Here is a 12,888-nt window from a genome sequence, read left to right on the forward strand (position 1 = left end):
GCAGCCAGCAGGGAGAAAGGCACAAAAGGGGAATGGCAGTGCCTTCTAAGGGTACATCCCAAAGTGTCACACACCATCTCCACTTGAATCTCATTGACAATGACTTGGTCACACGGTCATATTCAACTGCAAAGGATAGCGGCAAACGCTGGATTTATTCTGGGTTGTCATGTGCCCAGCTAAAATTCTGGTTGTTATTACTAAAAAGAAAGGGGGAATAAACACTGGAGGAAAAGCAGGCGCTTTTCCCACTTGCCTTCAGGTAAACAGTGTTCTGGAAAATGGCAATAAGTGCGCTTCAAGAAAAGTGTCCTGATCAAAAGCTTCAGAAACATTGTTATCATATTCCTTCCCTTGAAGAGTCACGAAATTCACAAAGCATGAGATTCTGAGAGGCTTGACTAATTTCCTTTGATTTGGAACTTTACAAACTGATTTGAGCATGAAGCGTCATTTGAGTGGCACCACTGTTAGCATCCAAAGGAACAGGGTTCTATGGAATAGCAGTTTGGGAACTGCTGCAAGGCACTAGGAGCCATAGATGGCACCAGAGTGCAAACCAAGGAAACTATAAACAAAGGGAATGTAACTTAAGTAGTCCCAGGTTTTTTTTTTGGTTTGGGGGGTTGCCCTTCAATATTCATTTAAAAATAATCCAAACCCCATCACTCACTACTACTAGAATTTTAGTGCCCTTCCCAAAGGCACTTTAGAAGCTCGTTGAGGAGTGCTTTTTAAATTTATAAGTCCTGCATTAACTTCTTTAATGCCCACCAAACACATATAGGGCTGAGAAAAAAATCTTTAACACTAACTCACATGCACTACTTCCAGCAGCCATCAGCAGCCCTTCACTAGAACTCCCTTTGAATGTCCCTTTCCTTGGTCATTCTCATATGGGGTTTGCTTATTCCCCTTATCATCCTCTGCTTTATATCTCCTCTTCCCCAAGGCCTGGGCCCCTCTGTCTTTGTAGTGGTGACCACAGAGTTGCCATAGAGGAGCGTGCAGGAGACAGTGATCATGCCACAAGAGGGCGCTAGGGGCACTCTTCTTGAAGATGGATTTTCTGAGTGCTTTACCTAAAGCTGAGGAAACATGAACTGCCCATAGGAAAGAATGGGAGTGGAGGTTGCAGAGTTATTAGGGAAGGGTTAATGACCTCACCACCAGCCCTTAACCACTCCTTAGTCTGCCCCTGCTTGGCGCATCTGGGTGGATCAGTTGGTTAAGCATCTAACTTCAGCTCAGGTAATGATCTCACGGTTCAGTTAGTGAATTCAAACCCCACATTGGGCTCTCTGCTGTCAGCACTTAGCCCGCTTCAGATCCTGTCTCCGTCTCCCTCTGCTCCTTCTCTGCTCACATGCATGTGCTCTCTCTCTCAAAAATAAATAAACATGTAAAAATAAATAAGTAAGGAAAGAAAAGAAAGAAAGAAAGAAAGAAAGAAAGAAAGAAAGAAAGAAAGAAGGAAAGAAAGAAAGAAAGAAAGAAAGAAAGAAAGAAAGAAAGAAAGAAAGAAAGAAAATAAATATATGGTGGCTCAGTTGGTTAAGTGTCAGACTGTGGATTTTGGCTCAGGTCATGATCTCACTGTCAGTGAGACTGAGCCCTGCACTGGGCTCTGTGCCAACAGTGTGGGGGTTGCTTGGGATTCTCTCTCTCTCTCTTCTCTCTCTGTCTCTCCCCATGCTGGCATTCTCTCTCTCTCTCTCTCAAAATAAATAAACATTGAGAAAAAAATGTATAAATATATATAGTGAATGGAGGTGGTTTCTAAGTGAAAGCGTCCCTTTCTTGGCTACTAACTAAAACTACAGAAACCTGGGCCTTACCCTGGACCTACTGAATCCAAGTCTCTGGAGGTAAGGCCCTGGAATCTGCATTTGTAATCAGTAGGCCATCTCTGGTGATTATAATGCACACTGAAATTTAAGGGTCACCACAATAGATGAGCCCCAAATTGGTAAGCAGCATAATACTTTCTAAAGACTTGCAATCCCAGGATAGAACTGACTTTTACATTACAATACAGAGTACCTGACACCTCAGTCTGAAAGCACCACATCTGGATTCCTGCCCTGCTGCAGAGCTTCCATCCCACAAAGCCTGTGCAAGTGCCTCACGTCACATGACTCAAGCAGCTCCTCAGAGGGCCCCCTCCTTGGACACTGGGAGGGCCTGCCCCCAAATGCACCACACCCTTGGAAGAGGAAGGATTGGTCTGTATTCCTTAGCTGTAGTCCTCAATTAACCTGTGTTCTTTCAGCAAATCTGGAGATCATTTCACAGGGATCATAGACATGAGCTGGGATGATCTGGGTTCCACCAGGGAGAGAGTTTCTGGGGCCAGGCATAAGTGTGGGAGAAGTGACAGTGTGCCTGTGGTCTGGAAGCAGGGCCAGGGGGTGGGGGGTGGAGAGCACTGGCAGTGAGAAGCTGGGAATGGCTTGGATTCAGTAAGGTCACTTAGGGCACAGGGTGCACTCCTACCCCCCACCCCCACGTCATTCTCTAATCTTCTTTGTGCCCACTTTTCTATCACCCAGATGCCACCTTTTAGCACCTCCCTAAAGACTGAAAGGTTGGAAGCACTTCTAAATTGGAATCTGATTTCTTTCCCCCCTATTCATTTTCACCAAAGAACCCTCCCAAACCATTTTCACCTCCTATCCTGGTGTGGAGAACAGTCAGATGATGGGTTTCTTTCCAACCTTGGAAGTGGGCCTTGCTGGTGAGGAAATTTGTGCTGGTTCCCACAAACTTTCATGCAACCAAAGTAAAGCCCTGGTGTCAGGAAATATCTCTAAGTGCAGGGCAAAGGGCATGGGGCCTTACCAACTCCTCCAGGAAGCCTTCTTTCAATTAACCACCTCCATCTCCTCCTTGCATCTCCATAAGAAGCCTGTCTCCACACTCCCTGTACATAATTTGGCTTAGTGATTGCTGTGTGGGGCAGCAAAGGGTTTATATGGCCTTCTTTCCCACATGTGGGCTTCTGGAGAGCCAGGAAAAGGGACCTGTTTGCTCTAGCACACTGCCTGGTACTTCACAAGAGATCAAAAGTTGTTTGCAGAGTGGATATGTGAAAGAAAATTCGTAAAATGGAGTCAGACATGCTAAGGGGCCATAAAATGGAGCTGGGAGCCTTTGGGGAAGTGAGTCTGAAGCACGTCCTCACTCCGATGAAACCCAAACCTCAGCACTGTACAAACAACATCCTGGAAAACATCCATACACTTTGGCCAGAAGGCCGGAAAAACTCTTGCAACCTTTGCATGTGACTCTCCAGTAGCATTCTAACAGCTCAGCACTTTTGCAGCTAGCACCAATCACACCTCATTGAAAACAACTCATGTAAATTCTCTTTCCTCTTGAAATACCCTGACCTCCATTGTCTCTGCGGGGCACACTTTTCTTCCACTCTGCGCCTTCCAGGTGGCAATCCCCAAGACCCCAAATCAGCGTATACATTTATTCTGCAGTTGCTGCTTTGTCTTTTGTTGGCCAACAGATGAAAAAGTAAAAGACTTCAGGTCTTGTTCTCCCTCTGCCATGAACTAGCTAGGCGATCTTGGGCAAGTTGTGTTCCTTCGCAAGTCTGAGTCTATATTTCTAAAACGGACGTGGTAACGAAGGAAGAGTTTGAGGTTCCTTTCTGCTATCACAAACTAAGTTTCTGAGCTAAACTGAAATGACACAATTCCTATTCTCTTAAGGCGACAAATTTCTGGCAACCAATTCTATTCCCCTCCCCACACATACAGGGCGGGTACAGATGTGGTCTCCGCCCCCTGGCCTGGAGTCAAGGTAAGCAGTGGGGAAACGGAGATGGAGCCTGGCTACCAGGCCCGGAAGTGGGGAGGTGGGGCTCTGATTCAGGAATGTGGTAGAGGTGGAGGAGCCCTGTGAAATGGCTTAGGAAATTGACATTTTGGTCAAAAGAACACACACTAAATCAAGAAAACTAAGTATTGGCCAAAAAAAGGCGGGGGGGAGGAATGAAGCACCATTATTCTGGTGGGGTCATCAGCTACCTTTGGCAACTGGAGAGCTATTCCCTAAACACACTGTTAACTAGTGGATTCACGCAATACCTTTCTAAGTCTCTGGCCAGCTGCCAACCTGCCCTCCCACCACCTCACCTGTCTCTTTGTCCAGGTGAGACCATCAGCCTAGAGCTTGCATGTGTCCAAGAACAAGCAGCTCCTGACTTGGGCAGGACATGTTCAGACTCAGATCAGAGGCTATCAATCTCAGCCTTACACTTAAAAGTCTCAAGCTGTGAACATGGGAGAACCTGTTCTCCCTTGGGGGCAAAGTAAGCCTTTTTTTTTTTTTTTTTTCTTGGTAACTTTATGTGTGTCCCTGAAATGACTGCCAGCAGGCCATAACCCAGGGGAGGCCAGGTGGAGGGAAGCTGCATAAACATGTCTTTCTAACAGCTACTTGGTAGGCCCTCTGTCCCTTAGATTTCTACTTCTGAAAATGCTTTGATCTTAGCATATCTGGCTTCTCATGTGTGTCCCTGGACTGAGCCCCAGCAGCTTCCTCTGCACCCTCATTGAGGAAGGACCATTAACCCAGCCTTCCCCACAGCACCTCCAAGGACATTCAGATCCTTCATACCACTCCTGTCTCTGCCCTCCTCTCTGGGCCAGTTCCAGCTCCCCTGAAAATCAGTAAGATGCCCTTAAAGAATATGAATGATTGTCCCCCGAGCCCAAATAATCAGCAAGGCCCCAAAGAATCCAGATTCATTAAACAAGCAAACAAACCATCTCCCCTTTCAGAAGCACCCAGCCAGGGCAGAATGAGCAGCGGCCTGGGAGTCCTGAAAGCTGGATTCCTGTCTTGACACTGGCTCTGCCACTAGCTAGCTCTGTGGCCCTGAGCTTAATTCTGTGGTTCTCACCAACATTCTTTAAAAGTGGTTGGGAACTGGCAGAGTTGGTGGAATGCACGAGGTGAAAACAAGCAGGAGGTGAAAACAACTAATAATTTTAGAGTTGGCAAAAGACATCCAGCCATAACATTTCCTGATGCAGGGCTCTAGGCCTATTAGACACAGAAATGGAGCTCCCAGTGGCTTTTTGTCAACCTTACTACCACAGTAATTTTTTAATTAAAAAAAAATTTTTTTTCAACGTTTATTTATCCTTGAAAAAGCAAGAGAGAGAGAGAGACAGAACACAAACAGGGAAAGGACAGAGAGGGAGACACAGAATCTGGAGCAGGCTCCAGGCTCTATCTGTGACCACAGAGGCCAAAGCAGGGCTCGAAGTCACAAACTGTGAGATTATGACCTGAGACAAAGTTGGACACTTAACCAACTGACCCACCCAGGTACTTCCCCCTCCCCCACCAAGTAATCTTTTTAAAACACAAATCTAGTTCTGGGGTGCCTGGGTGGCTCAGTTGATTAAGCATCCAACTCTTGATTTCAGCTCAGGTCATGATCCCACAGTTTGTGGGATGAAGCCCCACATTGGGCTCTGTGCTGACAGTGTGGAGCCTGCTTGGGATTCTCTCTCCCTCTCTCTCTCTGCCCCTCCCCACTTGTGTGAGCATGTGCATGCTCTCTCTCTCTCTCTCTCAAAATTAATAAAACACAAATCTAGGGCAGTGCCTGTGCTGTTCACCCCTATCCCCACCAAAAAGAACCTTTCAACACTTCTTCAAAATATTGACAGGGCCATATCATGGCCTAAAAGGGGGGCTGCCACAGAATATTTTCCAGGCATGCCCCAATGATGACCCATCCCTCACACTGCAAGAGTGCTCTCTCTATTCAAGTCCCCAGAACCTCCATGCTCCTGTCTCCCCTGGTGCAACAGGATCTGGCATTCTTTAAAAGCCTGTATAACTTTGTGATTTAAAGTAATTCTTGCAACTCATTAACCAAATATTTATTGAGTATCTATTAGGTGCTAAAAACTGTTCTAGCCTCTGAGACTTCAGCAGAAAGAAAGAAAGAAAGAAAGAAAGAAAGAAAGAAAGAAAGAAAGAAAGAAAAAAAGAAAAAGAAAAAGAAAACAAAAAACAAAAAAAACCCAAACCTGTTCTCCTGGAGCTTGCAGTCTAGTGGTGGGGGGTGGGAGGAGAATTAAAAAAAGCAACAGCAGCAGCAGCCAAAATCATGTGGCATGTGCAAAGGGGGTGTGCAAAATTAGAGAAGGGGGGACAGAGAGCAAAGGGGGTGGATGCTATTTCATGTGGGTGGTCAGAGAAGTCCTCTCTGATAGGTAACATCTGAATAGGGATCTTAAAAGCAGGGAGGAACTGAGCTACACAGGCAGGAGGAAGATAAGATTCAAGACAGAGAGAAGGGCATGTGCAAAGGCACTGAGGCAGGAATTTCTGAGGTGCTCAGAAGGCTAATGTAGTTGGAATGCAGCCACCAAAGGGAGTGAGCTGTAGGAGATGAGGTCAGTGAAGTGAAGGGAGTTCAAGAAGCAGCAAAGTCATGTAGAGATTTTTTTAAGCCATGGCAAGGAGCTTTGACTTAATGCTGAATGAAATGGAGATGCACAGAGGGTTTTAAGCAAAGCAATGACCACCTCTGACCTAGGTTTCAACAAGAGTATTCTGTCTGCTCTGTTGAGAATGGACTGAAGGGGCACAAGGACCAACCAGAGAGACCTGCGAAGGGGCCATTGCAACAGCACAGGCAGAAATGGTGGCAGCTTATGTGACAGTGGTGGTGGTGGAGGTGGTGAGAAGTGTTTGGATTCTGGAAATGTTCTAACTGTGCAGCCAACATCATTTGTTAAAGGATTGAATGTGAGAATGCTAAATAATCTTGGGTTGGTTCCAACATTATTTTGCAGTTCTTCCAAATGTTGAAGAGGTACCAGAAGTTAAATACTCAGCAGTATAGCTAAGAGTGAGGTGAAAAATACCTGTGGTTTCTAGCTCTTGTTCATCAGGTGAGTCAGGGCACATCTGCCTGAGGGGGACGTAAGCACCAAACACCCAGCAGGCAGGGAGTACAGGTGAAGGCTTGATGTTAGCTAGGGTCTCGACCCTGTGTGAGGAATGAGAGCCATGCACTATCCACCTGTCCCCTTCAAACCAAGCAGGCTGAACTACTGGGCCGTCTCTTATCTTTTGGAGTTTCCTGTTCTTAGCACAGTCTGTTTCTGTGGCCTGGGGAAGTAAGGAGGGTCACAGAGAAACTAAATTTGGCATGTGGTTGCTCCCAGAACTACCCTTATCCAGGGAAGATGAAGTCCCAGCCGGGAGGCAGTGATTCTGAGGAGGGTGGATGGGATACAGGATCCGTAGAGTTACTGGGGGTACTGGGTAGAGTCTCCAGTTGTGGCCTGTGGAGCAACTGCACAGCTGCTGTAGTTCCTAGGCCAACCCTAATTATAGCTGAGGAGCTTTTAACAAATAGCCATGCCAAGGCCCTATCCTCACAAAATCCAATTTAATGGGTTGGACCCCAAACCAGTGAATGGTAAAAAGCTTCACAGGTGAGACTAATAAGCTGGCAGGCTTGAGCATCCTGCTTAGAAGTTCATTCCCAAGGTGCTACCATGCTTGAGACTCCCCCACCCCCAGAGGCACATAGCCCAAGTCCCTGGAATGTTAGGCTCGAAGGAAGAACGGACCCCAGGCTTTATGTGACAAGACATCTTGCTGCATTTGCTGACCCTTTGTGGTCCCAGTACCCAAAGAAGGGCCCCCATGATTGCAGTGGAGGAAAATTGAGGGTTATGCAAAATGATTGAGAGAAAATACAACTCTCCCAGTCCTGAATGAACAATTTTTGGATAACAACAAAAAACTGCAAAAGTGAAATGCTGGTCAATTTTAGAAATAGTGATTTTTGTCAAAGACCATATAAATGATATGTAATAACATCTGGTATTTATCCAGATTTAATAACACAAAGAACATTTGCCTGAGGATTAAGTATATAAACCTGAAGTAGTGGAGTATACAATGGTTTTCATCCAGTGACTTTAGCTACAGAAGGTGCTCCCTTCAGTGGGAAGGTGTTTAAACACCAAGAAAGCTGAAGGTCTACTGGGGGTGGAAGACGACAGAAGAAAAACAGGGCTCGTCCGGGATTTGAACCCGGGACCTCTCGCACCCTAAGCGAGAATCATACCCCTAGACCAACGAGCCATACAGAACCACCCTCTCATTTTTAAAGTTTAGTAAAGAAAATTTTAGCCACGTAGACACTTGGCCCGAAAGTCCCCTCTTTACAATTGTGGGCACGAGGTGACGCCTAGTGGATAAAATGATCACTGCAGTCTCTCTCGCCCAAATTCCGGAAGGCGATGCCCCTCGACTACAGATCTTTTTCGGGAAAAAAAGCCCAGGCATCAACGAGAATATTTCGGCACGTTTTGGCTTCCGAATGAGGCAAAGATGCTATACAGGAATGGTGGGAGGCCATCTCATCCAGGACGGTCACGGGCTGCGGGGCGACCCCGGGGGCGTGGGGAGGGCTGCCCGCGGTTGGCGGGAGAGCTGGGCAACGGGGAGGCTTCTTTCGGACTAGGCACTCTGCAGACCATTCCTGCGCTCCGACATCTCCCGCCCTGCCTCACACTCCACGGAGCGTGCTTTCCGGAAAGCTTTCGCGTGGTGTCTCCTCCAGCCGCGTCCGGGTGCCCTGCAGCCGGACGACCACAAACTCAGTATCCTTCGCGGAGAGACAGCTCCCGCCGTGTGACGCCCTCCCTGGGTGGGAAGGGAAGCCGTGAGACAGGAGAGGGCCCTGACTCTTCCTGGTGACCAGCTTGCGCCTGGCCCAGGGCAGGTGCTTCAAACGTCTAAACCTAACAGAGGTGGTCCTGTCTCTCGGGACAGGACGTGTGTTACAGCTCTTTCCACCAGTCTCAAATACTGCGGCTTAAAAGATGAAAGAAAGCAAAACAAACCAGGAAGGAATGGGCAAAAAAAGAGACACGAAGAACCCGGGGAAACGACAAAACTACGAACCACAGGGCGGAGGGTGGAGGGCGGGGAGCCGGGAAGAGATCGAAGGGTAGAGAATACGCGTCCTTGCACTCCACCAGCAGGTAGCGTGGCCGAGCGGTCTAAGGCGCTGGATTAAGGCTCCAGTCTCTTCGGGGGCGTGGGTTCGAATCCCACCGCTGCCATATGCTTTTGAGCTAATTTGTAACAGACAGCAGTGTTTGCATCGGTGTGGCCACATAAGAGCACTGAATCTCTTCGCCTTCCTTTCGAGCCCTAACCTCTTTCTCCAGTTAGTGGGAATATGGGTATATGTTGTTTTGTAACTTCATATTTTTTACTCTTTCAAAACTCAAAGTTCTTATTAGTGAAAAACGATGCCATCATAAGATTATAATGATGCCTTCGAACCCATGTACTAGTACTTTAATATCATATACCTATAACCTTTGCTTTGCCTTTCTTCACTCAATCAAAGAGCATATTTTGATCACTTGTTTTTGGCACTGTTCTATTGAGGGGTGCAGAAAAGATGAGTAAAACATAATGCCTGCCTGTTACAAGGGAAGCCCACTGACCAAACTGGAAAAGTAAGCCATACAATTACAAAACAGTGTTGAACCATGGTAAGACATCATCAAGCAGAAAGCAAATGTCCTATAAGGAAGGCAATGTGAGGGTTTGGGGAGGATGCTGAGGACAGTGGACTCTGCAGTTAGACTACCAGAGCTCCATTTCTCACGTTACTAGCTGTGTGGTGTCAGGCAGGTGGCTTAACTTCCGTATGCCTCAATTTCCTCATATGTAAAATGAAGGTAATACTGTATACATCATGGAAGTGTTATGAAAATTAGTTCATACATATAAAGGTGCTTAGCACAGAGTCTGGCAGTCAAAAAAATGTTAAGTATTTTCATTACTTAAATACATATTTTGCCACACTTAAGACTACCCTTTCTTTTCTCCCATCTGGGTTGAAATTCCACTACAGATTAAATAATAAAAGATCAAACATTGTCTACAGAAAGCTACATGAAGTGAAAAAGTCTATATGATAGTCTTGTTATTATCAATACAGGTATTTGTAATTCTGGTGTCTGCAGATAAGCAGTTAGGTAGTGTCTTTCTGAGGAGAAGCCTGAATTGGGTACTTGGGCCCAAGTGGAAAGATCAAGATCAGTTTAGGCTTTCCATTTTTAATGTAAGCCCATTGCCATGGTTCCTACCCTTTGGGAAGACTTTAATATGAGTCTATAGAAGCCAGAAATAAATGCTGTTTAATTGTGGCTTCTGGAAGCCAGCAAGTATGTCCAGGAATATGGTAACATTCATTCATCCATTCATTCATTCATCCATTCTTCACCTACTATGTATCGTATACAGTGCTAAGTGCTTAGGGCACAGCCACAAGCATAATAAAACTTTAGGCCTTTATATCTGGAATTTGTATCCTAATAGGGGGGAAAGAGAAGACAAAAGAAACAAACAAATGTGTGTAATCATGTCAAATAATTATAAGTGCTGTGAGGAAAAAAATAATGTAGGGAATAGTGACAATTGGGGGCTATTTTGGAAAGGGTGATCAAGGAAGATGTCTCTAAAGAGGTGACATTTGAGCACAGAAGGAATTAAAGAGGAAGTCATACAAATATTTGAGGAAATAATATTCCAGGAGGAGAAAACAGAAAGTAAAGCTCAGAACAGGAAACCAGGGCCATGTATTTGAGGAAGAGAGGGCCAGTGTGGCCAGAACAGAATGACTGAGAAGGAGGAGAAAAAAAGAGAGAGAGAGAGAAAGGGAGGGAGGGAGGAAAAGAAAAAAAAGAGACAACGCTATGTGACAACACATAAAAACCCTTGTAAAGGATAACACATCGTACATTTTTAAAACAATGACAATGTTAGCATGCATCAGCCCCCAGTTCCCTCTCAGGAAAGAAAACAGCTCGGTATATGTGGCACCATATAAAGTTTGCAAGAAATTTCCCGTACACTGTTTTATGTGACTGAATGAGTCCCTGGAGTCAGGCAGGGGAAGGGAATGCATTACCATTTCCATTTCACTATGGAGGCACTCAGAGGCCAAAGAATGATCTGCTCTTGGACCTGCCCGCCGGCCTGTCGGCCCAGGGGAGTGAGGAAACACGTCGTGGGACAGAATTCCAAAAGCCAGCTTGGAGCTGTCTCTACTTTGCTATTTCACATCGCGTAGGGAGCCTTCGGTTGCATCATTTTAAGCAGAGAAGAGAGGACAAAATGCAGCGACAGAAACGTAAACAAGTTGAAGGAAGCAAAACTGGGCTCGTCCGGGATTTGAACCCGGGACCTCTCGCACCCTAAGCGAGAATCATACCCCTAGACCAACGAGCCAGCCTACAGATGCCTTTTAACTCTGCCTCAAGGCTCATTCCCGTCACTAAGCGTATCCAGAATCGTGTCACTCGAGTGCCTTCTGTTGGAAGGAATCCGTGTTTGTTTACCCAGAAAGCGTAAGCCTCACAACACTCCTTTATCAGCTGCTATAATCACCAGACAGAAGCAGGGAAAGTATCGGGCATTGCCTCAACGTCTCAGTAGGTGCAGAGGACCTGGGAGATTCTGAGGCTTTAGAACCCACCGTCTTCGGTTCTGCCGGGTCCTGCCCTCCTATATCTTCTGAGGCGTCTGGAAGTGAGGTTTTTTCGGAGGAAAAAAGGACCAAAGGCCCCAGCGAGATTTGAACTCGCGACCCCTGGTTTACAAGACCAGTGCTCTAACCCCTGAGCTATGGAGCCTCATCCCGTGGGTTCTTTCTCTACCTCTCATCTTATAGAAGCACATAGTAAAGCCAACATCCCAAAGCACTAAGAACTTTGACCAGAGCAAAAATCCAAGATATTCTTCCATAAAATGAGAATTTCTTCATGTCCTGTCAACCCTCTAAAAAAGTTCCTTTCGAGTAGAGCCACCACCAGGCTGTCTTGTCTTTCATCTTGATACTCTCCTGAGACAGTGCATCCCTGTGCATCTGGAGCCACAGAAAGGATGCAGATATAAGAATCTCAGATATTTGGGCACATGGTAGACCCACCTGAGAAGTAAGAGACTCCTATAGAGGGTGTCTGATGGACAGATTATAATACACTACTTTCATTTAATATTGTGATAAAACCTGGGGAAGGTGAAAAAAGATTTATCATGGTTTTGTCCTTTCTAAAAACCTTAAGTATTTTTGGGATCAATTCCTCTCTCTCAAAGGCTTAGGGGTAGGAGCATGTCGGGAAAAGGGGTGTTGGGGAGAAAGAGTTTAATCCTTCCTTAAAGGAAGATTTACCTACATTTTCGGTATGAAAATAATACAACTTTTTAAAAAGGATTTTCACTTTTTAGAAACCTTGTTTATATAAGCTAGTAAACAGGAACAAAAAAATTATTTAAGAAAGATCTTGTACTTATTTCTTACTGCAAATATAATCATAGCTGGGAACACTGGAAAAAAGCACTGATTCATGCAACCCCCAAAAGTGGACCAATTCTGTTTAGCAAGATTTCGACTCTGTCCACACTCCTGTTCTTGTGCCCACTATTTTTTAATGTTTTCATTTGTCCAAGATCATGAAGTTTCTAAGAAATCTGTAAGCTTATCTGTAAGCTTATGATTCATTGTGTTAGAGTAGGCAGTACTAAGATTCTAACAGGATACCTGGAGGCCAGCAAGGAGGAAGTCATGGTCAGATCCAAGAAAGTCAGAGGCCTGTCCTGGAGGCATTCCATACGAAGGGGGACCAAACCCAACAGGCCCAAGATGGAGGATGCCAAGACAGGAAACCCCTGACCCAATTAGGAAGAAAAAGTGGGAAGCCCTGCTTCCAGCCCCAAGTAATGAATATTCTATGCCCTAGTTAACAACTGCTGACAAAAGATAGAATCCCAAACCCCAGGGACACAGTGTTCTCTCAAATTCGCTCT

General features: G+C 45.7%; 1 protein-coding gene and 4 non-coding genes across 16 annotated transcripts in view; 1 reads left to right on the top strand and 4 right to left on the bottom strand.

The window, feature by feature from the left end:
• Positions 1 to 12,888, bottom strand: part of RNASE9 (ribonuclease A family member 9 (inactive)) — a 194,018-nt gene that overhangs the window by 108,014 nt on the left and 73,116 nt on the right. The window contains exon 4 of one of the 12 annotated variants that reach the window (XR_006218718.1): positions 1 to 126. The exons of the other annotated variants lie outside the window; for them this stretch is intronic. The gene's annotated coding sequence lies outside the window, so the exon portion shown is untranslated. The remainder of the gene's footprint in view (positions 127 to 12,888) is intronic. 12 annotated transcript variants of the gene reach the window in all.
• TRNAP-AGG lies at positions 8,068 to 8,139 on the bottom strand. The gene has a single exon. It is a non-coding gene; the product is annotated as a tRNA-Pro (tRNA).
• On the top strand, positions 9,044 to 9,125 carry TRNAL-AAG. Its single transcript has one exon. It is a non-coding gene; the product is annotated as a tRNA-Leu (tRNA).
• Positions 11,239 to 11,310, bottom strand: TRNAP-AGG. Its single transcript has one exon. It is a non-coding gene; the product is annotated as a tRNA-Pro (tRNA).
• Positions 11,642 to 11,714, bottom strand: TRNAT-UGU. The gene has a single exon. It is a non-coding gene; the product is annotated as a tRNA-Thr (tRNA).

Source organism: Panthera tigris, chromosome B3 (assembly GCF_018350195.1).
Source record: "Panthera tigris isolate Pti1 chromosome B3, P.tigris_Pti1_mat1.1, whole genome shotgun sequence".
Taxonomy (NCBI): Eukaryota; Metazoa; Chordata; class Mammalia; order Carnivora; family Felidae; genus Panthera; species Panthera tigris.